The 27,013-nt window shown below is 44.7% G+C and overlaps 1 pseudogene; it reads left to right on the plus strand.

Annotated features, from left to right (window-relative positions):
- The window catches only part of LOC115196617 (mitochondrial inner membrane protease subunit 2-like), a 237,253-nt pseudogene that overhangs the window by 19,582 nt on the left and 190,658 nt on the right, over positions 1 to 27,013 (plus strand).

Consider the following 27,013-nt stretch of genomic DNA (forward strand, 5'->3'; position numbering starts at 1 on the left):
CCCTGGTACGGTATTGAACAGAACTATTAGCTCATGTCCTCTGAAATGCTTTTTAGGCGTTCTTATCAAAATACACCATAAATCTCCTTTGTCAGTGCTATCTCATAGTGGCCCATCCTCAGTAAAACACCTCTTGTTCCCACTCCTGAACAAGCTCACTCGGGGAGTGAACCTCTAGGCCATATACTATCACAGGATAAGTGCGAGATCTAAGAGAGGACATACAATGGTCCCAGACACTACCATAAACCTCCCCATAATAAAGAAAAGTAGGGAGTGACTTGCTCACAGACATTGTGGAGACAAGTCATTGGTCCAAAGGACGCTTTCTAATGACAAGTATCTCACATAAGCATATTATACTAATAAAACATCTTAATTATCTATGTTACCCAACTAATTCTGATTCATCCTCCACAGGTTTCAGTGTCAACTTCGCTCTGTGGTGGTATGTAGACAGCTACGAAAAATACAGATGAAAACTCTTTAGGTTGATAGCGTGGTCTACAGCTTATCATGAGATACTTTACCTCAGGCGAGCAAAACTTTTAGACTTCCTTAGATCATGCACCAGCTGTTGTTTACATAAATGCATAGGCCCCCGCCCCATGTCTTACCAGAGGCTGCTGTCTGTCTTGCCGATGGAGTGTATAACCCGCCAGCTGTATGTTCTTAATGTCGTCGTTCAGCCACGACTCGGTGAAACATAAGATATTACAGTTTTTAATGTCCCGTTGGTAGAATATGCATGCTTTCTGATTCTGATCTTCTCAATACAAACTCCCTACTATCTGATTCTCCATTGGTTGTTGAATGCCAAGTTCTTATAGCAGTGTTCCCATTCTATTGGTTTCTTTGATGGTGATTGGCTGAACTGTGTTCTTCTGTCCCAGGTGATGGCTCAGCAGGTGGGGCTGAGTGCAGGTATATCCTGGCATTTGTGGGCGGGTTCTTCGTGGCAGTGCCAGTCACCATCACTGTTCTGGACAGCTTCGCCTACGTAGCACGAGTGGAGGGAGCGTCAATGCATGTGAGACTCTATCTATCTCTGTCTCTCTCTCTTTCCCCCCATCAATTCCTTCTGATCTTATTGTACTTTTTCAAAGCCCAATTCCCTTTGTAGCATAGGTAATGGAATCTTGGCATCAATCATACTGTAAAGAGAGAGAGGGAGAGGTTCTCTTTATAATGGAAAATATTGGCCTCACCTCACTTGTTTTCAACCTCTATTTTTAATTCAAGTCATAAATACTCCAACCCATGTTTCATTCCACAGTCAAACAGAGTTAATCTAGAGGTATGCACATGTAGCTATACATGTATCAAGGTAAGGCAGTCAGGCAACTAAGACCCATTGGTTTCACCGCATTGGCTGGGTCTTGTCCTCCGTGTTCAGTGTTGGATGGCAACTTCAGCCTCTTGGGAAAGGGTGACTCGAGAATCTATACAGCGCAATAGCCTTGTAACATGGGAACTGAAGGGACTTGTAGGAGCTCCATCACTGATGAAAGAAATCTGAATTTCTATGGAACAATAATTGAAATTCCTAAATAAAGACATGTTTCAGTCAAGTCAAATTAAAATGTCAGTCCATAGTTCTTGTTTCCTTTGTACCATCCCTCATGACATCCAGTTACAGATAGTTAATTTGTATTTATATGTTTTTCTAAGAAAGACATTGTGAAATGTAACAACTAATTGTGAAGATGGTTATTGATCTCTCTCCTCTCATCCTATACTACTACTTAGTGAATCAATACGTTCACATACTGAATTCTGTTTCCACTGTTGGAGTTAAATTTGCGTAGACAGTTGCTTTACTTTGCCTCTCCTCCTACAAGGCTGCTACAGTCCTCACAAAACCCCTTGTCTTGCCTTAGGTTGCCTGCAGCATGAGATTGAATTGTTGACCAGACAGTCTTATTTTATTAAACTTTCCAGTGTTATTGTTTTTCAGTTTTTATCAATTCTAGGGTGCTTTCCAGCTAGCAAGCTAGACAATACAGCATGTAATATGGTAAAATATGACTAAAAGTGAAAACGATAACGTATCCAACTGTAACAGATACATTCCGCGACTGGCAGCACTCGTAGGGATATTTATTTTCAGCAGACAGATAAGAGATATTCTGTCAATTACCCCAGCAAGCATGAAATGGCCTGTGCACATCCTGTTTAATGAATCATTCTGCCTGTGCCATGTCACCCGCCGCTTGGAGTGGGGCTTCGTCACACACTAGCTCTTCGATAAAGTGACAAACAGTTTGTGACAAACTAAATTGTAAGAATAAATTATTTCTGGGGGGGATTTAATGGTCTATAGGCCTATACTATTATACAATAGTTGCTGTTATGGTTGTTGTAGAATCCTGTGGAGTTCCATTTCCCACTGAGAGTGAAATGGTTGATTTAAGCTTGTTTGTGGATTCACTGGTTAGAGAAGAGAATTTTGGTGTGTTGTGTTTAGTAGGAAAATAATCTGGGATGTTCCGTCTGAACGTGTCCAAAACTGATGTACTCTGTAACTCACTGTTGTAGTTTTGTGCATAATTCTGTAAGCATGAGTTGTTGAATAGATTATTCTTGACCTTTGTACTGACCTTTGCTATGCCCCTGAGTTGTGTGGTTTTAGAATCTTATGAAGCTAGTTAGCCTACAGCCATGTCTCAGGACAATTCTGACCCCTGGGCATGTATCCTCAAAGCGTCTCAGAGTAGGAGTGCTGATCTGGGATCAGTTTAGCATTTAAGATCATAATGTATATGATTATCTGAACAGATCCTAGATCATCACTCCTACTCTGAGACATTTGGTGGATACGAACCGTGATCTCATAATCTGAACATAGAGCTGATAGACCTATTCTCAGAATGCTGAAAGCTTCTTAGAAGGCTATATAGTTCTTGAAATGCAGAATGCCACTGAGTATGTAGATTCCATGACAGATAATATACGCACACATTAATCTGACATTTAATATGGTTGAGTAACCTTTCCACACCACTAAATTTGAAAGGTAAGATGTTTTATAGAGGATTACTGTCAAGGCTCAGGAGAAGACCCAGATGCAGACAGTTTCGAAGTAACAAAAGTTTATTACAAAATCAGGGGGGCAGGCAAACGACAGGTCACGGGCAGGCAGAGGTCAGTAGCCCAGAGCAGAGTCTGAAAGGTACAAAACGGAAGGCAGGCTCAGGGCAGGCAGAGGTCAGTAATCCAGGGTGGTTTGGCAAGGTACAGAACGACAGGCAGGCTCAGGATCAGGGCAGGCAGAATGGTCAAAACTTGGAAAGATAGAAAACAGGAACTAGAGACAGACAGGAGCACAGGAAAAAAGCTGGTAGGCTTGACGAAAAACAAAATGAACTGGCAACAGACAACACAGGTATAAGTACACTGGGGATAATGGGGAACTAACCTGTCTCACGACGGTCTAAACCCAGCTCACGTTCCCTATTAGTGGGTGAACAATCCAACGCTTGGTGAATTCTGCTTCACAATGATAGGAAGAGCCGACATCGAAGGATCAAAAAGCGACGGGGGGTGGAGGGGGGTGGAGACAAGCACAAAGACAGGTGAAACAGATCAGGGTGTGACAGCTACTGTGTTTTTGCCACCCGTATCTGTCAGTTTGAATCAGTAGACACAGAAGGACATAGGCTGAAGCCATCACAGTATGGCATGGCGGGAGGATGCCACTTCTCTTTTCTGAGAGGAATATGTCACTTTGAAAACAATATGTCACTATGAGAACAATATGTCAATTTGAGAACGGTATGTCACTTTGAGAACCATATGTCACTTTGTGAACAATAGGTCCCTTTTAGAACAATATGTTTTTGAGAACAATAGGTCCCTTTGAGAACGGTATGTCCCTTTGAGAACAATAGTTCCCTTTGAGAATGGTATGTCACTTTGAGAACGGTATGTCACTTTGAGAATGATATGTCACTTTAAGAACAATATGTCCCTTTGAGAACAATAGGTCCCTTTGAGAACAATATATCCCTTTGAGAACAATATGTCCCTTTGAGAACGGTAAGTCACTTTGAGAACAATAGGTCCCTTTGAGAACAATAGGTCCCTTTGAGAACAATAGGTCACTTTGAGAATGGTATGTCACTTTGAGAACGGTATGTCACTTTGAGAACAATATGTCACTTTAAGAACAATATGTCCCTTTGAGAACAATATATCCCTTTGAGAACAATAGGTCCCTTTGAGAACAATAGGTCCCTTTGAGAACAATATCTCCCTTTGAGAACAATATCTCCCTTTGAGAACAATATCTCCCTTTGAGAACAATAGGTCCCTTTGAGAACAATAGGTCCCTTTGAGAATGGTATGTCACTTTGAGAACGATATGTCACTTTGAGAACAATAGGTCCCTTCGAGAACAATATGTCCCTTTGAGAACGATATGTCCCTTTCAGAACAATATGTTAATCTTCTCCTTTCCCCCTTCTGATAACCAGGTGGCGAATCGCATCTCTGCATGTCTGGCAGACATATCAGTGTGGATGACAGATCACCACCTCAAGCTGAACCTCGGCAAGACGGAGCTGCTCTTCCTCCCGGGGAAGGACTTCCCTTTCCATGATCTCGCCATCACGGTGGACAACTCCATTGTGTCCTCCTCCCAGAGTGCTAAGAGCCTCGGCGTGACCCTGGACAACACCCTGTCGTTCTCCGCCAACATCAAGGCGGTGACCCGATCCTGTAGGTTCATGCTATACAACATTCGCAGAGTACGACCCTGCCTTACACAGGAAGCAGAGCAGGTCCTAATCCAGGCACTTGTCATCTCCCGTCTGGGTTACTGCAACTCCCTGTTGGCGGGCTCCCTGCCTGTGCCATTAAACCCCTACAACTCATCCAGAACGCCGCAGCCCGTCTGGTGTTCAACCTTCCCAAGTTCTCTCACGTCACCCCGCTCCTCCGCACACTCCACTGGCTTCCAGTTGAAGCTTGCATCTGCTACAAGACCATGGTGCTTGCCTACGGAGCTGTGAGGGGAACGGCACCTCCGTACCTTCAGGCTCTGATCAGGCCCTACACCCAAAAAGGGGCACTGCGTTCATCCACCTCTGGCCTGCTGGCCCCCCTACCTCTGCGGAAGCACAGTTCCCGCTCAGTCCAGTCAAAACTGTTCGCTGCTCTGGCACCCCAATGGTGGAACAAGCTCCCTCACAACGCCAGGACAGCGGAGTCAATCACCCCCTTCCGTAGACACCTGAAACCCCACCTCTTTAAGGAATACCTGGGATAGGATAAAGTAATCCTTCTAACCCCCCCCCAAAAAATATATATATAGATGTACTATTGTAAAGTGGTTGTTCCACTGGATATCATAAGGTGAATGCACCAATTTGTAAGTCGCTCTGGATAAGAGCGTCTGCTAAATGACGTAAATGTAAATGTAAAATGTCTCTTTGAGAACAATAGGTCCCTTTGAGAACAATATGTTTTTGAGATCAATAGGTCCCTTTGAGAACAATAGGTTGCTTTGAGAATGGTACGTCACTTTGAGAACGGTATGTCACTGAGAACGATATGTCACTTTGAGAACAATAGGTCCCTTTGAGAACAATAGGTCCCTTTGAGAACAATAGGTCCCTTTGAGAATGGTATGTCACTTTGAGAACAATAGGTCCCTTTGAGAACGGTATGTCACTTGGAGAACGATATGTCACTTTGAGAACAATATGTCCCTTTGAGAACAATAGGTCCCTGAGGTATTCAGTGTGTTATGTGTTCAGTCAGTCAGTCAGTCCCATGGTTGTCCCTTCCTTGACCATAGCTGCTGTATTTCTGTTCAGGAGGACACTAATGACAATGCTGCTGTACTTCCCCCCCGATCCTCGTATTTTTGTCTATGACTCACCTTATTTGTGTGGGTACGTGTGTGTGTGTCTCCTCAGCCCTCTATGTGTCCTGAGGGGAATGTGACAGGGTATGGAGATGACATTGTGTCAGTCCTGTAAGTAACTACAATTTAACCACGTTTACATACACTGTTATTTGTTTATTTGCTGTCATACAAACTGGGACCATGTTTGTTGCTAAGATCAAGTGTATTTCACCTGCGGTACCAATGATGTCTGTACTTGTCATATGTGTGTACATGAATAATGACAGGATTGTTGTATTTTGCCCCAAGCCTTGGCCTGTACATCATCCATCCTTACTGTACTGCATGTTGACATGGAAACAACATGTTTCTGTCCGTTCGATATCTGTGTTTCATCTTCTTTTTTTATCCTGATATATCCAGCTGACCTTTTTGAGTCACTGACGACTCCCTAGCAAGGCTGATGTGATTAGTGCTTCTCTCCAAGCCTCCAGGCTCCAGCCATGATACAATAGACCAGTGGTTCCTAGCTCCGGTCTTTCAGTACCCGCAACAGTACAATTTTTTGTCGTGGCCCTGGACAAGCACACCTGATTATACTTGTCAACTAATCATCAAGCCCTTGACAAGTTGAATCAGGTGTTTTTGTCCAGGGATACAACAAACATTTGTGCTGTTGGAAATACTCGAGGACTGGAGTTGGGAAACACTGCAATACACCATGTGATCCATAGAGTGAAGGGCAGGCTGTCCAGTTGAGTTTCATCCTCTCTAAACTATTCTCCTAATCCTCATCCTCGTCCACGTCAGTAGATGACGTGTACCACCTTACTTCCCTGCAATCACTCCTCCACTCCCCTGCCGCGCTGAGGAGCACGCAGAGCTGGCCTGCTAACCCCTCTTTACCTCTCCCCCTCTCTCTCTTTCTTTCTCTCTCTCTCTCTACCTCTCACATGCTCTCTCCCTCTTTCTCTCTCGCTCTCTGTGTGTGTGGAGTAGGCCTCTGCCCACGGCTGGCTGAACAGTGACGCTCTGCTCCCCTAGAGCTCCCCTGTGCCGTTGTTAAAGTAGAGAGCCTGTTGACACTGTTGGTTCCACAGCCGAGACTGGAGGGGGAGAGAGAGGATTACCAAGGCTCCAATTAGAGCGCCACGTCCCACGTCAAGGGTCCCTGCTTTCAGACACACTCTTTGTTCTGAAGCACCGTGGGAAGCCAAATGTGGCCCTGGCTGCTAATGAAAAAGTCTGCATCACAAATGGCACTCTATTCCCTATATAGTGCACTACTTTTGACAAGGGCCCATAGGGATGTAAGGAAATGGGGTGTTATATGGGACTCAGTCAAAATCTCCCCTGAAAAAAGTATCCTCTCGCACTCTCTCCTCATAGACTCAAGTCCCTGGGCACACTAATCCCAGCCTACTTATCTGTTTTTGTTTTTGGGATGGCTTCTGAGATATCTTCTGAGACACCCCTTCTAGCTCTGTGACTCTACTGTAGCTACGATATTGAAGAAAATGTTACTTTTATGCCTGTGATATGTGCTTGTCCCACTTAGTTATTTTAAGATGAATGCACTAACTGTAAGTCGCTCTGGATAAGAGCTTTATTTAACCAGGTAGGCTAGTTGAGAACAAGTTCTCATTTACAACTGTGACCTGGCCAAGATAAAGCAAAGAAGTGCGACAAAAACAACAACACAGAGTTACACATGGGATAAACAAATGTACAGTCAATAACACAATAGAAAAATCAATGTTCAGTGTGTGCAAATGTAGTAAGATTAGGGAGGTAAGGCAATAAATAGGCCATGGAGGCAAAATAATTACAATTTAGCATTAACACTGGAGTGATAGATGTGCAGATGATGATGTGCAAGTAGAGATACTGGGGTGCAAAAGACCAACAAACAAAAAAATAACAATATAGGGATGAGGTAGTTGGGTTGGCTATTTACAGATGGGCTGTGTACAGGTACAGTGATTGGTAAGCTGCTCTGACAGCTGATGCTTAAAGTTAGAAAGGAGGATATAAGTCTCCAGCTTCAGTGATTTTTGCAATTCGTTCCAGTCATTGGCAGCAGAGAACTGGAAGGAAAGGAGGCCAAAAGAGGTGTTGGCTTTGGGGATGACCAGTGAAGTATACCTGCTGGAGCACATACTACGGGTGGGTGTTGCTATGGTGACCAGTGAGCTGAGATAAGGCTTTACCTAGCAAAGACTTATAGATGACCTGGTGCCAGTGGATTTGGCGACGAATATGTAGCGAGGGCCAGCCAACGAGAGCATATAGGTCGCAGTGGTGGGTAGTATATGGGGCTTTGGTGACAAAACGGATGGCACTGTGATAGACTACATCCAATTTGGTGAGTAGAGTGTTGGAGGCTATTTTGTAAATGACATCGCCGAAGTCAAGGATCGGTAGGATAGTCAGTTTTACGAGGGTATGTTTGGCAGCATGAGTGAAGGAGGTTTTGTTGCAAAATAGGAAGCTCATTCTAGATTTAATTTTGGATTGGAGATGCTTAATGTGAGTCTGGAAGGAGAGTTTACAGTCTAACCAGACACCTAAGTATTTGTAGTTGTCCACATATTCTAAGTCAGAACCGTCCAGAGTAGTGATGCTAGTCGGTCGGGCGGGTGCGGGCAGCAATCGGTTGAAGAGCATGCATTTAGTTTTACTAGCATTTAAAAGCAGTTGGAGACCACGGAAGGAGTGTTGTATGGCATTGAAGCTCGTTTGGAGGTTTGTTAACACAGTGTCCAAAGAAGGGCAAGATGTATACAGAATAGTGTCATCTGCATAGAGGTGGATCAGAGAATCACCAGCAGCAAGAGCGACATCATTGATATATACAGAGAAAAGAGTTGGATAATTGAACCCTGTGGCACCCCCATAGAATCTGCCAGAGGTCCAGGACAGGACCTCCGATTTGACACACTGAACTCTATCTGAGAAGTAGTTGGTGAACCAGGCAAGGCAGTCATTTGAGAAACCAAGGCTATTGAGTCTGCCGATAAGAATGCGGTGATTGACCGAGTCGAAAGCCTTGGCAAGGTTAATGAAGACGGCTGCACAGTTGTCTTTTGGTGGCGGTTATGATATCGTTTAGGACCTTGAGTGTGGCTGAGGTGCACCCATGAACCAGCTCTGAAACCAGATTGCATAGTGGAGAAGGTACGGTGGGATTTGAAAAGGTTGTGATCTGTTTGTTAACTTGGCTTTTGAAGATTTTAGAAAGGCAGGGCAGGATGGATATAGGTCTATAACAGTTTGAGTCTAGAGTGTCTCCCCCTTTGAAGAGGGGGATGACCGCAGCAACTTTCTAATCTTTGGGGATCTCAGACAATACGAAAGAGAGGTTGAATAGGCTAGTAATAGGGGTTTCAACAATTTCAGCGGATATTTTTAGAAAGAGAGGGTCCAGATTGTCTGGCCCAGCTGATTTGTAGGGATCCAGATTTTGCAGCTCTTTCAGAACATCAGCTGTCTGGATTTGGGTGAAGGAGAATTAGGGGGGGGCTTGGGCAAGTTTCTCCGGGGGGTGCAGAGCTGTTGGCCGGGGCAGGCATAGCCAGGTGAAAAGCATGGCCAGCCGTTGAAAAATGCTTGTTGAAATTATCGATTATCGTAGATTTATTGGTGGTGACTAAAATGTAAAACCTAAATGTCTGATGCATTTGTGTTGTGTTGCTTTGATGGTATTCAGGTTTGATGTTGTTTGATGTGGAAGAGCAAGGGGTCATGAATAGGCAGACATGTTTTAGTTTGATTTATTCACATTAAAGAAGACAAGTGAAAAGCAAAAGCATGCACATAAAAAACATGACAAAAACACTGTGCAGGTGAGGTTGGAAACCCAAGAGGGCTTACAGTTGAAGTCGGAAGATTACATACACTTAGGTTGGAGTCATTAAAATTCATTTTTCAACCACTCCACACATTTCTTGTTAACAAACTATAGTTTTGTTAAGTCTATCAGGACATATTATTTGTGCATGACACAAGTCATTTTTCCAACAATTGTTTACAGACAGATTAAATAACTGTATCACAATTCCAGTGGGTAAGACGTTTACATACACTAAGATGACTGTGCCTTTAAACAACTTGGAACAATCCAGAAAATGATGTCATGGCTTTAGAAGCTTCTGATAGGCCAATTCTGATAGGTAGGCCAATTGACATAATCAAAAGAAATCATCCAATTGGAGACCTCTACAAGTATGGTTCATTCTTGGGAGCAATTTCCAAACGCCTGAAGGTACCACGTCCATCTGTACAAACAATAGTCCGCAAGTATAAACACCAGGGGACCACGCAGCCATCATACCGCTCAAGAAGGAGACGCGTTCTGTCTCCTAGAGATGAACGTACTTTGGTGCGAAAAGTGCAAATCAATCCCAGAACAACAGCAAAGGACCTTGTGAGATGGAGGAAACAGGTACAAAAGTATCTATATCCACAGTAAAACGAGTCCTTATTGACATAACCTGAAAGGCCGCTCAGCAAGGAAGAAGCCACTGCTCCAAAACCGCCATAAAAAAGCCAGACTACAGTTTTCAACTGCACATGGGACAAATATCATACTTATTGGAGAAATGTCCTCTGGTCTGATGAAACAAAAATAGAACTGTTTGGTCATAATGACCCTGTTATGTTTAGAGGAAAAAGGGGGAGGCTTGCAAGCCGAAGAACACCATCCCAACTGTGAAGCACGGGGGTGGCAGCATCATGTTGTGGGGGTGCTTTGCTGCAGGAGGGACTGGTGCACTTCACAAAATAGATGGCATCATGAGGGAGGAAAATGATGTGGATATATTGAAGCAAAATCTCAAGACATCAGTCAAGAAGTTAAAGCTTGGTCGCAAATGGGTCTTCCAAATGGACAATGACCCCAAGCATACTTCCAAAGTTGTGGCAAAATGGCTTAAGGACAACAAAGTCAAGGTATTGGAGTGGCCATCACCAGCCCTGATTTCAATCCTAGATACAATTTGTAGGCAGAACTGAAAAAGCGTGTGCGAGCAAGGAGGCCTACAAACCTGATTCAGTTACACCAGCTCTGTCAGGAAGATTGGGCCAAAATTCACCCAACTTACTGTTGGAAGCTTGTGGAAGGCTACTTGAAACGTTGGACCCAAGTTAAACAATTTCAAGGCAATGCTACCAAATACTAATTGAGTGTATGTAAACTTCTGACCCACTGGGAATGTGATGAAAGAAATTAAAGCTGAAGTAAATAATTCTCTACTATTATTCTGACATATCACATTCTTAAAATAAAGTGGTGTTCCTAACTGACCTAAGACAGGGAATTTTTACTGGAATTAAATGTCAGGAATTGTGAAAAACTGAGTTTAAACGTATTTCGCTAAAGTGTATGTAAACTTCCGACTTCAACTGTATATAAAAACCACATCTAAAAGACACGGTTAAGGAATATGTAACTGCTTGGTTTATTTTCTGTCTTCATCAGCTAAACTGGGTTTGACAACCTCTGTCTCCTTTGGTACATTGCTTCAGAAATGTTTGATTTATTTTGGTTCTACATTACTATTCTAATTCAGCATGAATGTCCACATACCACCCATGAATGCATTTCTCCCTTAGAAAAGAGCTATTCTGTCCTCAATGAGGCTACCTGGTTAAATAAAGGTTACATATAATAAATAATAAATTGCTGTGGGGTTTGATGTGATGTGCCCTGTGGGTTGAGTGGGCTGAGACAGACAGCGGCAGGCAGGCAGGAAAGCAGGCAGGATAAATCCCTCTTTCATAATTACCCCAAGATGGCAGCCTCTCCCTTCCCTTCCCTGCAGGGGACGTGTTGTTCAGCCATTACAGAGCTCTACAGTGAAAACATTTTACTTGCATATGCGCCTACATTTTTCAACTGAGGTGCACACGTGCTCCTTGTAAGAAAGGTCAGCATAGAGCCTTGCATTATGAGGCACTATTCCTGGCAGAGTGGAGAGAGGGAGTGAAGGAGATTGAGGGAGGGGGGCAGGGAGGGAGAAAGAGGGAAGAAGACAGGGAGCTGGAAAGGGGGAGTGGAGGAAGGAGAGAGAGAGCTAGCACGGAATGCTAATCTAACGTAATCTGACTTTGGGTTTAGCCTGAGAGCACTGTTTTGAATCTTATATGGAAAATGACTTAAACAGTAACAATGTTACCGCGACCAATGCTAAGTGATACGGCAGTGTCTTATCGCAATGTAGTCACACACCATAGAAATAGAATTACAGACTCATTGACTAGAATGAGAATACCCATTCTAGTAATTATATTTCTATGGTACACACACTCAGCATGCAGTAGTATATTATGGTAATAAAGGAGCTGTGTGTATTTGTGTCTGTTCACAAACTATCTATCTCGGGTATTGAGATGATCCCTGCATCAGATCACCCATGTACGTCATAATAATACATACGATTTTTATAGCACTTTCCTAAGACCCAAACGCACTTCATATCATCATATCCTAACCTTATTTTATCATCTTATTCTTTTAAGCTTTGCATATCCACCAATTAACCTACATGCTTTTGAGAATGATTAAATATAGCAACATGTGAAATACTGTCGATCTGTATTGACAGCCCTGGTCGAGAGGGATTTCATTAAAACCACAAAAAGCTGCTTTCTTATGTGCCAAAGAATCTCACCCTGGCCTGTACTGTATTTACATTTCAAATGTGATATTGGACTACTGCTACGGCAAGTCAGACTGATTTCCTACTGTAATTGGTACTCATTTTAAACACAAATTGTCCAAGGGAATATTCCGGTCCTCTGAGTAATTTCTTATTTACAGAATAGACTACTCCTCGTTTCAGGGCCAGGCCATAGCAGTGGATGAGGAAAATGGTTCTGTCAGCATGTTTATGAGTGCATATACTGTATGTAAAGCTATCCACCACATTGGGTATTTGTCATGCATTCAGACAAGACCATTACAAAGCTGATTGATTTTATGTTCTGCTGTGAACATAACCATTTGGTTCTGAGCAGCCCTGGAAACAGATATCTGCAAAATATAATTTTCTTGTGGAAAGGGAGAAGTGCTACTCCCCGGGTTATAAACAGGTGTCATAACAGGTGACTAAATCCCCTTTCCTGGCAGTGTTCTTTTGTTTATGACAACGTTTTACGATTACCATCCTGGTACAAGACGAGAGAAAAACAGAAGTTTAAAGTTGACGCAAAAGTTTTTCCCTTCTAAAAGTGTATGAATATTCATGGTATGCACAGCAGCAGCTCGGTAAACCTTCAAAAGCTTCAAGTCTTCATTCTCTAAAGTTTCTTCTCTTCCTGTTGCTTGTCTTTGAAGTGGGGATGCCAGGAAGAGAGAAACAGCATTCCTCCAGTTTGGTTGGACTGTATTGAGTTTGTGTAATTAGCATCAACAGAATCCAGTTCAGTTACAGCTCACAGAACTCCGGTACATCCCAGCTTTGTTAAGCTATATTTTAGCCAGCCATGACCAAAGCCCATTGTTTTGGGATTAGGTTTAGAAAAAAAGAGAAAACAGAGGAAAAAAAATGGCAAGCAAAAGCCTCTGAGATACTTAATCTAGGAGACTCTGAGCTGACAATCTCCCCTCTGCAGAAATGTTGCTGGGGCAACAGCGGAACGTGGTCAGTGGAGGTAGGAGTTCCTTCCTGGAGACAGGAACAGAGGAGCTGACTTCCATGAGCCATGAGGTCCCTGTGGAAACAGAGGAACAAACCCCAGACTTTGCCCCCTGGGAGAGATGGGAGGCCAGGAAAGGGAAGGAGGGGAATGGAGGAGAGGAGAGGGGAAGGGTTGAGAAGGGAAGGAATGGTATGGCATGGAAGAGCATGTGGGAGGTTAACAGGGTTTGTTTTACCAAAAGTGATCACTTCAGTCCATCTCCTATCTACCAGATAGGGATGTCTTGCCATGTCTGTTGCCTGGTGGTTGCTGGCTGTAAGATTGTCATTATCTGTCATTTGTGTGAGTGCAGCAGGAGCGTGATGTCCGGGTAATGGCCTCTGTTGAAAGCAGGCCATTGCCCTCTGAGCTAAGGATCCCTCCCTGCGAAACTACAAACGCACACGTGTGCACATGCACACACACACACGCACATAGTGCTCCGAGCATGCACACCTGCATTCACAAATGTGCTTATTTTTTTCTTAAACGTTCAATAAAAGACGTTGTTCCCTCTAACTTGCTCAGAGGCAGTCATTTCATTCAGCATGTTAATAAGAATGGACTGAATTAGTAAATTAATTGAATACCCTGTGAAATCTCATCACTTTACTAATATTTATATATGTATAAATTCCTGTTCATCAGAGCAGTAAATGAAGTATTCATATTTTCTCTGCTTAAAGATTTATGGTCATGCTTTTACGCTAAGTAGCTGGTAAATATCCTCCATGTACAGTTAGCCTCCTGTCACTGTTTCAGTGTGCTATTTACGCGATCAGGATGATCGTGATGTTAAGAGTTTTTGATTTTGTCTGGAGTTAGATAGCTTTCTCTTCAGTGGCAAAAAATTTAAAAGTAAACCTTACCTTAACCATTTTAAGGACATCCGAAGGACCTACAGTACTTTATAGGCCTGTCTCTTCTGAACCCCCCTAGTACTGTATATAGTATTTAAACATGTTTTATCTGACATGACAATTCTTAGATGTGGTTCAGTGTTAAGAGCATGCTGGAAACCGGTATATGTGTGGCTTTGGATAAAAGTGTCTGCTAGCTAAATTATCATATTACACAGGGCAGACCCTGGGCTGACTAGCCAGTGCTCATTAGCATGCATTTCACTTGAATGTCAGTGTCAAGTCCTGACCAGTTAAGGGGTTGTTTGTTATTGTAGTTTGGTCAGGGTGTGGCAGGGGGTGTTTGTTTAGTGTGTTTCGGGGTTTCTGGTTTATGTTCTATATATTCTATTTCTATGTGTTTATCTAGTTTTTCTATTTCTATGTTGGGGTTTTGGAATGACCTCCAATTAGAGGCAGCTGGTTGTCGTTGTCTCTAATTGGAGGCCATATTTAAGTGGGTTAGTTTTCTCTTGTGTTTGTGGGTGGTTGTTTCCTTGTATAGTCTGAGCACCTTACGGGACTGTTTTCGTCATTTGTTTTGTGTAAGTGTTTTGTTTTTTTTTCGAATAAAGAAGTTGTTCAATATACCCGCTGCAGTTTGGTCCACTACCTACAACGACGCTTGTGACAGAACCACCCACCAACGAAGGACCAAGCAGCGGAGGAAGGAGCAGCATGGTAAAGAGGACTGGACATGGGAGGACATCCTGGACGGCAAGGGATCCTACACGTGGGAAGAGATCCTGGCTGGAAGGGATCGCCTCCCGTGGGAACAGGTGGAGGCACTCAGAAGAGCGGAGGCAGCAGGAGAAAACGACGAAGGTATGAGGGAACACGGCTGGCAAGGAAGCCTGAAAGGCAGCCCCCAAAAAAATTTTTGGGGGGGCACACGGGTAGTTTGGCTGGGCCAAGGGTTAGCCCTGAGCCAACTCCCCGTGCTTATTATGGGGAGTGACGGATCAAGCAAGCACCATGTTATGTGGAGATACGCACGGTATCGCCAGTGCGCAGCTACAGTCTGGTGCGCTTGGTGAAAGCTCCTCACAGGGTCATGTTAGAGCCAGCATCAAGCCAGGACCGGTGATGCAAGTAGCAAGCATCAGACCGCCGGTGAGGGTTCATGGCCCAGTCCTGTTCCTGCTCCTCGCACTAGCCTTGAGGTGCATGTTACTAGGCTGGTGCCTCCAAAACCAGCCCCACGCATCAGGCCTCTAGTGCGCCTGCCCAGGCCAGTACGTCCTGTTCCTGCTCCTCGCACTAGCCCTGAGGTGCGTGTTTATAGTCTGGCGCCTCCAAAGCCAGCCCCACGCATCAGGTCTTAATCTTACATCTAGATGTGCCGCTAGCGGAACGCCTCGCCAATATCCAATGATAGAGCGTGGCGCGAATTATAAACACCTCAGAAATCCAAAAACTTTCATTTTTCAAACATATGACTATTTTACACCATTTTAAAGACAAGACTCTCCTTTATCTAACCACATTGTCCGATTTCAAAAAGGCTTTACAACGAAAGCAAAACATTAGATTATGTCAGGAGAGTACCCAGCCAGAAATAATCACACACACATTTTTCAAGCAAGCATATAATGTCACAAAAACCAAAACCACAGCTAAATGCAGCACTAACCTTTGATGATCTTCATCAGATGACACTCCTAGGACATTATGTTATACAATACATGCATGTTTTGTTCAATCAAGTTCATATTTATATCAAAAAACAGCTTTTTACATTAGCATGTGACGTTCAGAACCAGCATACCCACCGAAAACTTCCGGTGAATTTACTAAATTACTCACGATAAACGTTGACAAAAAAACATAACAATTATTTTAAGAATTATAGATACAGAACTCCTTTATGCAATCGCAGTGTCCGATTTTAAAATAGCTTTTCGGTGAAAGCACATTTTACAATATTCTGAGTAGATATGGCTAGCTATTTTGACACCCACCAAGTTTGGCACTCACCAAACTCAGATTTACTATAAGAAAAATTGGATTACCTTTGCTGTTCTTCGTCAGAATGCCCTCCCAGGACTTCTACTTCAACACCCAATGTTGTTTTGGTTCCAAATAATCCATAGTTATATCCAAATAGCTGCGTTTTGTTCTTGCGTTCAAGACACTATCCGAAGGGTGACGCGCCGGCGCATATCGTGACAAAACATTTCGAAATATTCCATTACCGTACTTCGAAGCATGTCAAACGCTGTTAAAATCATTTTTTATGCAATTTTTCCTCAGCCCTGAGTCTCCAGATAGGGTTAGGGTGTTAATGCGAGTGTAGCGAAATGCTTGTGCTTATAGTTCCCGACAATGCAGTAATATCTAACAAGTAACCTAATGATTCCCCAACAGCTACCTAATACACACAAATCTAAAGGGGTGAATGAGAATATGTACATGTAAGTATAAGTATAAGTATATATATGAGTAATGGCCAAGCGGCATAGGCAAGGTGCAATAGATGGTATAAAATACAGTATATACATGTATATACATGTGATATGAGTAATGTAAGATACGTAAACATTATTAAAGTGGCATTATTTAGAGTGGCATCGTAAAAAGTGACTAGTGATCCATTTATTAAAGTGGCCAGTGATTAGGTCTCAATATAGACAGCAGCCTCTCTGAGTTAGTAATTGCTGTTTAGCAGTCTGATATTGAGATAGAAGCTGTTTTTCAGTCTCTCGGTCCCAGCTTTAATGCAGCTGTACTGACCTCGCCTTCTGGATGGTAGCGGTGTGAACAGGCAGTGGCTCAGGTGGTTGATGTCCTTGATTATCTTTTTGGCCTTCCTATGACATCGGGTGCTGTAGGTGTCATGGAGGGCAGGTAGTTTGCCCCCAGTGATGCGTTGTGCAGACCGCACCACCCTCTGGAGAGCCTTGTGGTTGAGGGCGGTGCAGTTACCGTACCAAGCTGTGATACAGCCTGATAGGATGCTCTCGATTGTGCATCTGTAAAAGTTTGTCAGGGTTTTGGGTGACAAACCCAATTTCTTCAGCTTCCCGAGGTTGAAGAGGTGCTGTTGCGCCTTCTTCACCACACTGTCTGTGTGGGTGGGCCATTTCTATGTCTGTGATGTGTACGCCAAGGAACTTAAAACTTTCCACCTTTATTTTTGTAGTCCGTGATTTCCTGTAGACTCTGCCACATACGTCTTGTGTCTGAGCCGTTGAATTGCAACTCCACCTTGTCCCTGAACTGGCATTTCACTTGTTTGATTGCCTTGCGGAGGGAATAACTACACTGTTTATATTCAGTAATATTCCCAGACTTCTTTCCATGGTTAAATAAGATAGATCACGCTTTCAGTTTTGCACGAATGCCGCCATCCATCCACGGTTTCTGGTTAGGGTAGGTTTTAATAGTCACAGTGGGTACAACATCTCCAATGTACTTCTTTATAAACGCACTCACCGAGTCAGCGTATAGGTCGATGTTGTTCTCTGAGGCTGATAGGAACATACTCCAGTCCGCGTGATCAAAACAATCTTGAAGTGTGGCTTCCGGTTGCTCGGACCAGCGTTGAATGGTTCTCGTCACTGGTACATCCTGTTTGAGTTCTGCCTGTAAGACGGTAGGAGCAAGATGGCGTCGTGGTCAAATTTGCCGAAGAAAGGGTGGGTGAGGGCTTTGTATGCATCGCGGAAATTAGAGTAGCAGTGGTCAAGGGTATTGCCCATGCATGTAGCGCAATCATATGGTGGTAGAATTTAGATAGCCTTGTTCTAAAATTTGCTTTGTTAAAATCCCTAGCTACAATAAATGCAGCCTCAGGATATATGGTTTCCAGTTTGCATACAGTCCAGTGAAGTTCCTTGATGGCCGTCTTGGTGTCTGCTTGATGGGCAATGTACACAGCTGTGACTATAACTGACGAGAATTCTCTTGATAGGTAAAATGGCCGGCATTTGATTGTAAGGAATTCTAAGTCGAGTGAGCAGAAGGACTTGAGATCCTATATGTTGTTATGATTACACCATGAGTCATTAATCATGAAGCATACTCCCCCGCTCCTCCTCTTCCCAGAGGGGTGTTTATCTCTGTCGGCGCATTGCATGGAGAAGCCCGGTGGCTGAACCGATTCCGACAGCATATCCCGAGAGAGCCATGTTTCCGTGAAACAGAGAATGTTAAAATCTCTGAATCCTCTCTGGAAGGCAACCCTTGCTCGAATTTTGTCTACCTTGTTGTCAAGAGACTGGACATTGGCTAGTAGTATACTCGGGAGTGGGGAGCGATGTGCACGTCTGCGGACGCCATTGTTTTGGGTTGACTACTGGAATTAGATCCATTGTCCTGGGTGGTGGTCCAAACAGAGGATCCACTTTGGGAAAGTTGTATTCCTGGTCATAATGTCGGTAAGTTGATGTTGCTCTTATATCCAATAGTTCTTCCCCGCTGTATGTAATAAGACTTAAGATTTCCTGGTGTAACAAAGTAAGAAATAATACATTAAAAAAAATACTGCATAGTTTCCTAAGAACTCGAAGCGAGGCAACCATCTCTGTCGGCACCATCATAGTAGAGAGACAGCCCTCTGACATCCGAACTGATTATATACAACCAGCTGATTTTGACATTTTTTGGAGCGGATAGGAAGTCTCTGTCAAGAACGAAGGTGGTGGGTTCTGCTTTATGACCAACAACATTTGGTGCAACGGGGGGACTTTTTTATTTTATTTTTATTTCATCTTTATTTAACCAGGTAGGCTAGTTGAGAACAAGTTCTCATTTGCAACTGCGACCTGGCCAAGATAAAGCATAGCAGTTAGACACATACAACACAGAGTGACACATAGAATGAACAAAACATACAGTCAATAATACAGTAGAAAAAAAGAAAAGAAAAAGTCTATATACAATGAGTGCAAATTAGGTAAAATAAGGGAATTAAGGCAATAAATAGGCCATGGTGGCAAACTAATTACAATATGGCAATTAAACACTGGAATGGTAGATGTGCAAAAGATGGATGCGCAAGTAGAGATACTGGGGTGCAAAAGGAGCAGAATAAATAAATAAATACAGTATGGGGATGAGGTAGATAGATGGGCTGTATACAGATGGGCTATGAACAGGTGCAGTGATCTGTGAGATGCTATGACAGCTGGTGCTTAAAGCTAGTAAGGGAGATGGGAATCTCCAGCTTCAGAGATTTTTGCAGTTCGTTCCAGTCATTGGTAGCAGAGAACTGAAAGGAAAGGCGACCAAAGGAGAAATTGGCTTTGGGGGTGACCAGTGAGATATACCTACTGGAGCGCGTGCTACGAGTGGGTGTTGCTATGGTGACCAGCGAGCTGAGATAAGGCGGGGCTTTACCTAGCAGAGACTTGTAGATAACCTGTAGCCAGTGGGTTTGGCGACGAGTATGAAGTGAGGGCCAGCCAACGAGAGCGTATAGGTCGCAATGGTGGGTAGTGTATGGGGCTTTGGTGACAAAACGGATGGCACTGTGATAGACTGCATCCAGTTTGTTGAGTAGAGTGTTGGAGGCTATTTTATAGATGACATCGCCGAAGTCGAGGATCGGTAGGATGGTCAGTTTTACGAGGGTATGTTTGGCAGCATGAGTGAAGTATGCTTTGTTGTGAAATAGGAAGCCGATTCTAGATTTAATTTTGGATTGGAGATGCTTATCATTGATGAGTCTGGAAGGAGAGTTTACAGTCTAGCCAGACACCCAGGTATTTGTAGTTATCCACGTATCCTAAGTTAGAGCCGTCCAGAGTAGTGATGCTGGATGGGCGGGCAGGTGCGGGCAATGATCGGTTGAATAGCATGTATTTAGTTTTATTTGCATTTAAGAGCAGTTGGAGGCCACGGAAGGAGAGTTGTATGGCATTGAAGCTCGTCTGGAGGTTAGTTATCACAGTGTCCAAAGAAGGGCCAGATGTATACAGAATGATGTTGTCTGCGTAGAGGTGGATCAGAGAATCACCAGCAGCAAGAGCGACATCATTGATGTATACAGAGAAGAGAGTCGTCCCAAGAATTGAAGCCTGTGGCACCCCCGTAGAGACTGCCAGAGGTTCGGACAACAGGCCCTCCGATTTGACACACTGAACTCTGTCTGAGAAGTAGTTGGTGAACCAGGCGAGGCAATCATTTGAGAAACCAAGGCTGTTGAGTCTGCCAATAAGAATGTGGTGATTGACAGAGTCGAAAGTCTTAGCCAGGTCGATGAATACAGCTGCACAGTAATGTCTCTTATCGATGGCGGTTATGATATCGTTAAGGACCTTGAGCGTGACTGAGGTGCACCCATGACCGGCTCTGAAACCAGATTGCATAGCGGAGAAGGTACGGTGTGATTCAAAATGGTTGGCTTTCGAAGACCTTAGAGATGCAAGGTAGGATAGATATAGGTCTGTGGCAGTTTGGGTCTAGAGTGTCTCGCCCTTTGAAGAGGGGGATGACCGCGGCAGCTTTCCAATCTTTGGGAATCTCAGATGATACGAAAGGCAGGTTGAACAGGCTAGTAATAGGGGTTGCAACAATTTCGGAAGATAATTTTAGAAAGAGAGGGTCCAGATTGTCTAGCCCGGCTGATTTGTAGGGGTCCAGATTTTGCAGCTCTTTCAGAACATCAGCTATCTGGATATGGGCACAGGAACCTTACAGGAACCTGCGAGTTTCTCCTCTCTCAGCTTGGAATATTTGCTCATAAAATGTCGCCCTTTTTGCCTTCCAAGACAGTTCTCAGGGATTATCGCCATGGCTGTGCATATCCTGCTCCATGTCAACACAAAAAAATGCTCTCAAAGATCTTTACTGGACTCTGAACAAACTGGAGACTGCGTACCTGGAGGCAGCGTTCATTGTTGCAGGGGACTTTAACCAAAGTAATTTGAGGATTGTGCTCCCAAATTATTATAAAAACATTGACTGTCAAACTCGTAGAAATTCAAAACTTGACCTCTGCTACACACCTTTTCAACACGGGTATAAGGACCTCTGCCGTCCTCGTTTCAGCAAATCTCACGAGATGTTCCGGTGGTCACATCTGTACAACGCTTGTCCAACCAATCAGAGTCCATGCTTCAAGACTGTCACGTGGACTGGAATATTTTAGCCTCTGGGGATAACATTAATGAATATGCTGACTGTCACCGGATTCATAAAAAAAATGCATTGATGATGTGATACTGATAGTGTCTTTCAAAACGTACCCTAAACGTACCCTAATCACAAACCGTGGATTGATGGCAGCCTTGTAGGGAAACTGAAGGAGAGAGATGCTGCTTATAAACATGGTGCAAGGTGACCTGGGACAATAGTATAATAAACAGTACAAATACACTATTTATAAAAAAGTATGTGGACACCCCTTCAAATGAGTGGATTTGGCTATTTCAGCCACACCCGTTGCTGACAGGTGTATAAAATCGAGCACACAGCCAAGCAGTCTCCATTGACAAACATTGGTAGTAGAATGGCCTTACTGAAGAGCTCAGTGACTTTCAATGTGGCACCGTCATAGGATGCCACCTTTCCAACAAATCAGTATGTCAAATTTCTGCACTGCTAGAGCTACCCTGGTCAACTGTAAATGCTGTTGACCGGGGCAAACATCTAGGAGCAACATCGGCTCAGCAGCAAAGTGGTAGGCCACACAAACTTACAGAACGCGATGGCTGAGTGCTGAACTGCATAGCGCGTTAAATGCGTCTGTCCTTGGTTGCAACACTCACTACTGAGTTCCAAACTGCCTCTGGAAGCACCGTTAGCACAAGCACTGTTAATCGGGACCTTTATAAAATGCGTTTCCATGGCTGAGCAGCCGCACACAAGCCTAAGAACACCATGCACAATGCTAAGCGTTGGTTGAAAGTGGTGTAAAGGTTGCCACCATTGGACACTGGAGCAGTGTAAACGCGTTCTCTGGAGTTATGAATCACGCTTCACCATATGGCAGTCCGACGAACGAATCTGGGTTTCAAATCAAATCACATTTTATTTGAAACATGCGCGAATACAACAAGTGTAGACCTTACAGTGAAATGCTTACTTACAAGCCCTTAACCAACAATGCAGTTAAGAAGAAGAAAACAATGTATATACAGTTGAAGTCGGAAGTTTAGATACACCTTAGACAAATACATTTAAACTCAGTTTTTCACACTTCCTGACATTTAATCCAAGTAAAAATTCCTTGTCTTAGGTCAGTTAGGATCACCACTTTATTTTAAGAATGTTAAATGTCAGAATAATGGTAGAGAGAATGATTTATTTCAGCTTTAATTTCTTTCATCACATTCCCAGTGGGTCAGAAGTTTACACACACTCAATTAGTATTTAGTAGCATTGCCTTTGAATTGTTTAACTTGGGTCAAACGTGTTGGGTAGCCTTCCACAAGCTTCCCACATTAAGTTGGGTAAATTTAGGCCCATTCGTCCGGACAGAGTGAAAGGCTCGGGCGTCGTTGGTGGAATCAGACGCAGGAAGCAGCGACACAATGTAGTGGCTTTTTAATGAGTTCTACAGGCGAGAATAAACAAGCCACCCCAAACAGAGAAATAAGCGCACACAATATAAGTGGTGGAAATGTGATAACCCAGGTGGAAATGGCTCGTTTGGAAAACACACATTTCTCAGCCTTAACGTATAGGTAATGCTCCAGCAGTCTACCAAGCACCTTGCGCACCAGGGACACATGCGCGGAGCGGGTGGCGGAATATATCAGAATATCATCGATATAGACAATCACGCCCTGCCTGTGCAGGTCCCTGAGAATCTCGTCTACAAAGGATTGAAAGACAGCTGGAGCATTCTTCAACCCATATGGCATGACGAGGTACTCATAATGGCCCGATGTGATACTAAACGCGGTTTTCCACTCGTCTCCACCCTTGATACGCACCAGGTTATACGCGCTCCTGAGATCCAGTTTTGTGAAGAACTTTGCTCCGTGAAATGATTCCACCGCCATAGCGATGAGAGGTAGCGGGTAACTAAACCCCACCGTGATAGCATTTAGACCTCTGTAATCAATGCACGGACGCAGACCTCCCTCCTTTTTCTTCACAAATAAGAAACTCGAGGAGGCGGGTGAGATGGAGGGCCGAATGTACCCCTGTCCCAGAGATTCCATGACATATGTCTCCATAGCCACCGTCTCCTCCTGTGACAAGGGGTACACGTGACTCTTGGGAAGCGCAGCGTTAACCTGGAGATCTATCGCACAATCCCCCTGTCGATGAGGTGGTAATTTGGTCGCCCTCTTTTTACAGAAAGCGATCGCCAAATCGGCGTATTCAGGGGGAATGTGCACGGTGGACACCTGGTCTGGACTCTCCACCGACGTGGCACCTATGGAAACTCCTAGACACCTCCCTGAACACTCCTCTGGCCACCCCTGGAGAACCCCCTGTCTCCACGAAATACGGGGATTGTGATCAACCAGCCAGGGGACCCCCAGCACCACTGGAAGTGCAGGCGAATCAATAAGGAAAAAACGAATCCGTTCCTTATGACTCCCCTGCGTTACCATGTCCAGTGGAACCGTAGACTCCCTGACTAGCCCTGACCCTAATGGTTGGCTATCTAGGGAGTGCACGGGGAAGGGAGAATCTATTGGCACTCGCGGAATGCCCAGCTGCGCCTGAATCAACTAGCGCCCTATGCTGGGAAGAGGGAAAAAAATCAGAAAACAAAGCAGGTAAGAAAACGTGACCAACAGGGGGATCTGGGTGAATCTGGTGCTGACTCACCTGGGGTGACCGAGAAGTGTTCTGCCTGCCCTCTCGACTCCCAGACTGGCTCCTCCAGCACCGGCCGGCCGTGTGTCCTCTCCGACCACAGCTGGTGCAGGAGGAGCCACCTCCTCCGGTGCCCCTTGGCACAGCCCCCCCCCCCCCACCTCCATAGGAGTAGGGGCGGGGGTGCACGGAGGTGGAACGGACAGGACCCTTTCCGAACGTCCGCGGGCAGCCAGCAGATTGTCCAGACGGATGGACAGGTCGATGAGCTCATCCAGGGACAGAGCGGTGTCTTGACAGGCTAGCACCCTGTGGACGTCCGCCCGGAGACTACACCGGTAATGGTCTATAAGGGCCCTGTCGTTCCACCCCGCCCCAGCAGCCAAGGTCCTGAACTCCAGCGCGAAGTCCTGCGCGCTCCTCGTCTCCTGCCTGAGGTGGAACAGCCGCTCACCCGCCGCTCTTCCTTCTGGAGGGTGGTCGAACACGGCCCGAAAGTGGCGGGTGAACTCTGGGTAGTGGTCCCTCGCCGAGTCTGGATCATTCCAGACAGAATTCGCCCACTCCAGAGCTAGGCCCGTCAGGCAGGAAACGAGGGCACTCACGCTCTCCTCTCCCGAGGGAGCAGGTCTAACGGTGGCCAGGTACAGCTCGAGCTGGAGCAGAAATCCCTGGCACCCAGCCGCCGCTCCATCATACTCCCTCGGAAGCGCCAGACGAAGCGCACCAGAGCCCGACGCAGTGGGAGGCGGAGGTGGCTGCGTCGGAGGAGCCGGAGGTGGAGAGAGGAGACCACTCCTCTCCCATCGGTCCATCCTCTCCATCATCTGATCCATCGCGGATCCGATTCGGTGGAGGACAGTAGTGTGGTGAAGCACGCGTTCCTCCATCGAGGGAAGAGGGTTGGCCGCTGCTCCTGCTGACTCCATAGTATTGGTAGGTGCGGGATTCTGTAAGGCTCGGGCATCGTAGGTGGAATCAGACGCAGGAAGCAGCGAGCACAATGTAGTGGCTTTTTAATGAAGTTCTACAGGCGAGAATAAACAAGCCACCCCAAACAGAGAAATAAGCGCACACAATATAAGTACCCCAAACTCACGGGAAAAACAATGTGGCGCAACACTGGCGCAAACGCGTCAACACAATCCGCTACAGTAATGAATAATCCTGCACAAAGAAAAGGCGGACCAGCTAAATTAAATAGCCCCACTAATCACCCCCACTCAGAACAGGTGCACACAATCACAAACAGGGGAAAACAAAAAGGGAATCAGTGGCAGCTAATAGGCCGGTGACGACGACCGCCGAGCGCCACCCGAGCAGGAGGGGGCGCCACCGTCGGTGGGAATCGTGACACAGAGCTGGTGTAACTGAGTCAGGTTTGTAGGCCTCCTTGCTCGCACATGCTTTTTCAGTTCTGCCCACAATTTTTCTATAGGATTGAGGTCAGGGCTTTGTGATGGCCACTCCAATATCTTGACTTTGTTGTCCTTAAACCATTTTCCACAACTTTGGAAGTATGCTTGGGGTCATTGTCCATTTGGAAGACCCATTTGCGACCAAGCTTTAACTTCCTGACTGATGTCTTGAGATGTTGCTTCAATATATCCACATAATTTTCCTCCCTCATGATGCCATCTATTTTGTGAAGTGTACCAGTCCCTCCTGCAGCAAAGCACCCCCACAACATGATGCTGCCACCCCCGTGCTTCAGGGTTGGGATGGTGTTCTTCGGCTTGCAAGCCTCCCCCTTTTTCCTCCAAACATAACAATGGTCATTATGGCTAAACAGTTCTATTTTTGTTTCATCAGATCAGAGGACATTTCTCCAAAAAGTACGATCTTTGTCCCCATGTACATTTGCAAACCATAGTTTGGCTTTTTTATGGCGGTTTTGGAGCAGTGGCTTCTTCCTTGCTGAGCGGCCTTCCAGGTTATGTCAATAAGGACTCGTTTTCCTGTGGATATAGATATTTGTGTACTTGTTTCCTCCAGCATCTTCACAAAGTCCTTTGCTGTTGTTCTGGGATTGATTTGCACTTTTCGCACCAAAGTACGTTCATCTCTAGGAGACAGAACACGTCTCCTTCCTGAGCGGTATAACGGCTGCGTGGTCCCATGCCGTTTATACTTGCGTACTATTGTTTGTACAGATGAACGTGGTACCTTCAGGCGTTTGGAAATTGCTCCCAAGGATGAATCATACTTGTGGAGGTCTACCATTTTTTTCTGAGGTCTTGGCTGATTTCTTTTGATTATGTCAATTAGCCTATCAGAAGCTTCTTCAATCATCATCAATTTCCCAAGCTGTTTAAAGGCACAGTCAACTTAGTGTATGTAAACTTCTGACCCACTGGAATTGTGATACTGTGAATTAAAAGTGAAATAATCTGTCTGTAAACAATTGTTGGAAAAATGACTTGTGTCATGCACAAAGTAGATGTCCTAACCGACTTGCAAAAACTATAGTTTGTTGACAAGAAATTTGTGGAGTGGTTGAAAAACAAGTTTTAATGACTCCAACCTAAGTATATGTAAACTTCCGACTTCAACTGTATATATAATAAATAATTAGTGAGCAACAATAAAATAACAGTTGTGAGGCTATATACAGGGGTTTCCTGTACAGAGTCAATGTGCGGGGGCACTGGTTAGTCGAGGTAGAGGTAAAGTGAATATGCATGGAAAATTAACAGAGAGTAGCAGCAGCGAAAAAATGGGGGTGGAATCAGGACAATGCAGAATGTCCGGGTAGCCATTTGTTTAACTGTTCAAAAGTATTATGGCTTTTTTTTTATCGCTTGCGTCCCACCTACTCAACAGCCAGTGGAATCCCGTGGCGCGTTATTCAAATACCTTAGAA

Source organism: Salmo trutta, chromosome 7 (genome assembly GCF_901001165.1).
Source record: "Salmo trutta chromosome 7, fSalTru1.1, whole genome shotgun sequence".
Lineage (NCBI taxonomy): Eukaryota > Metazoa > Chordata > Actinopteri > Salmoniformes > Salmonidae > Salmo > Salmo trutta.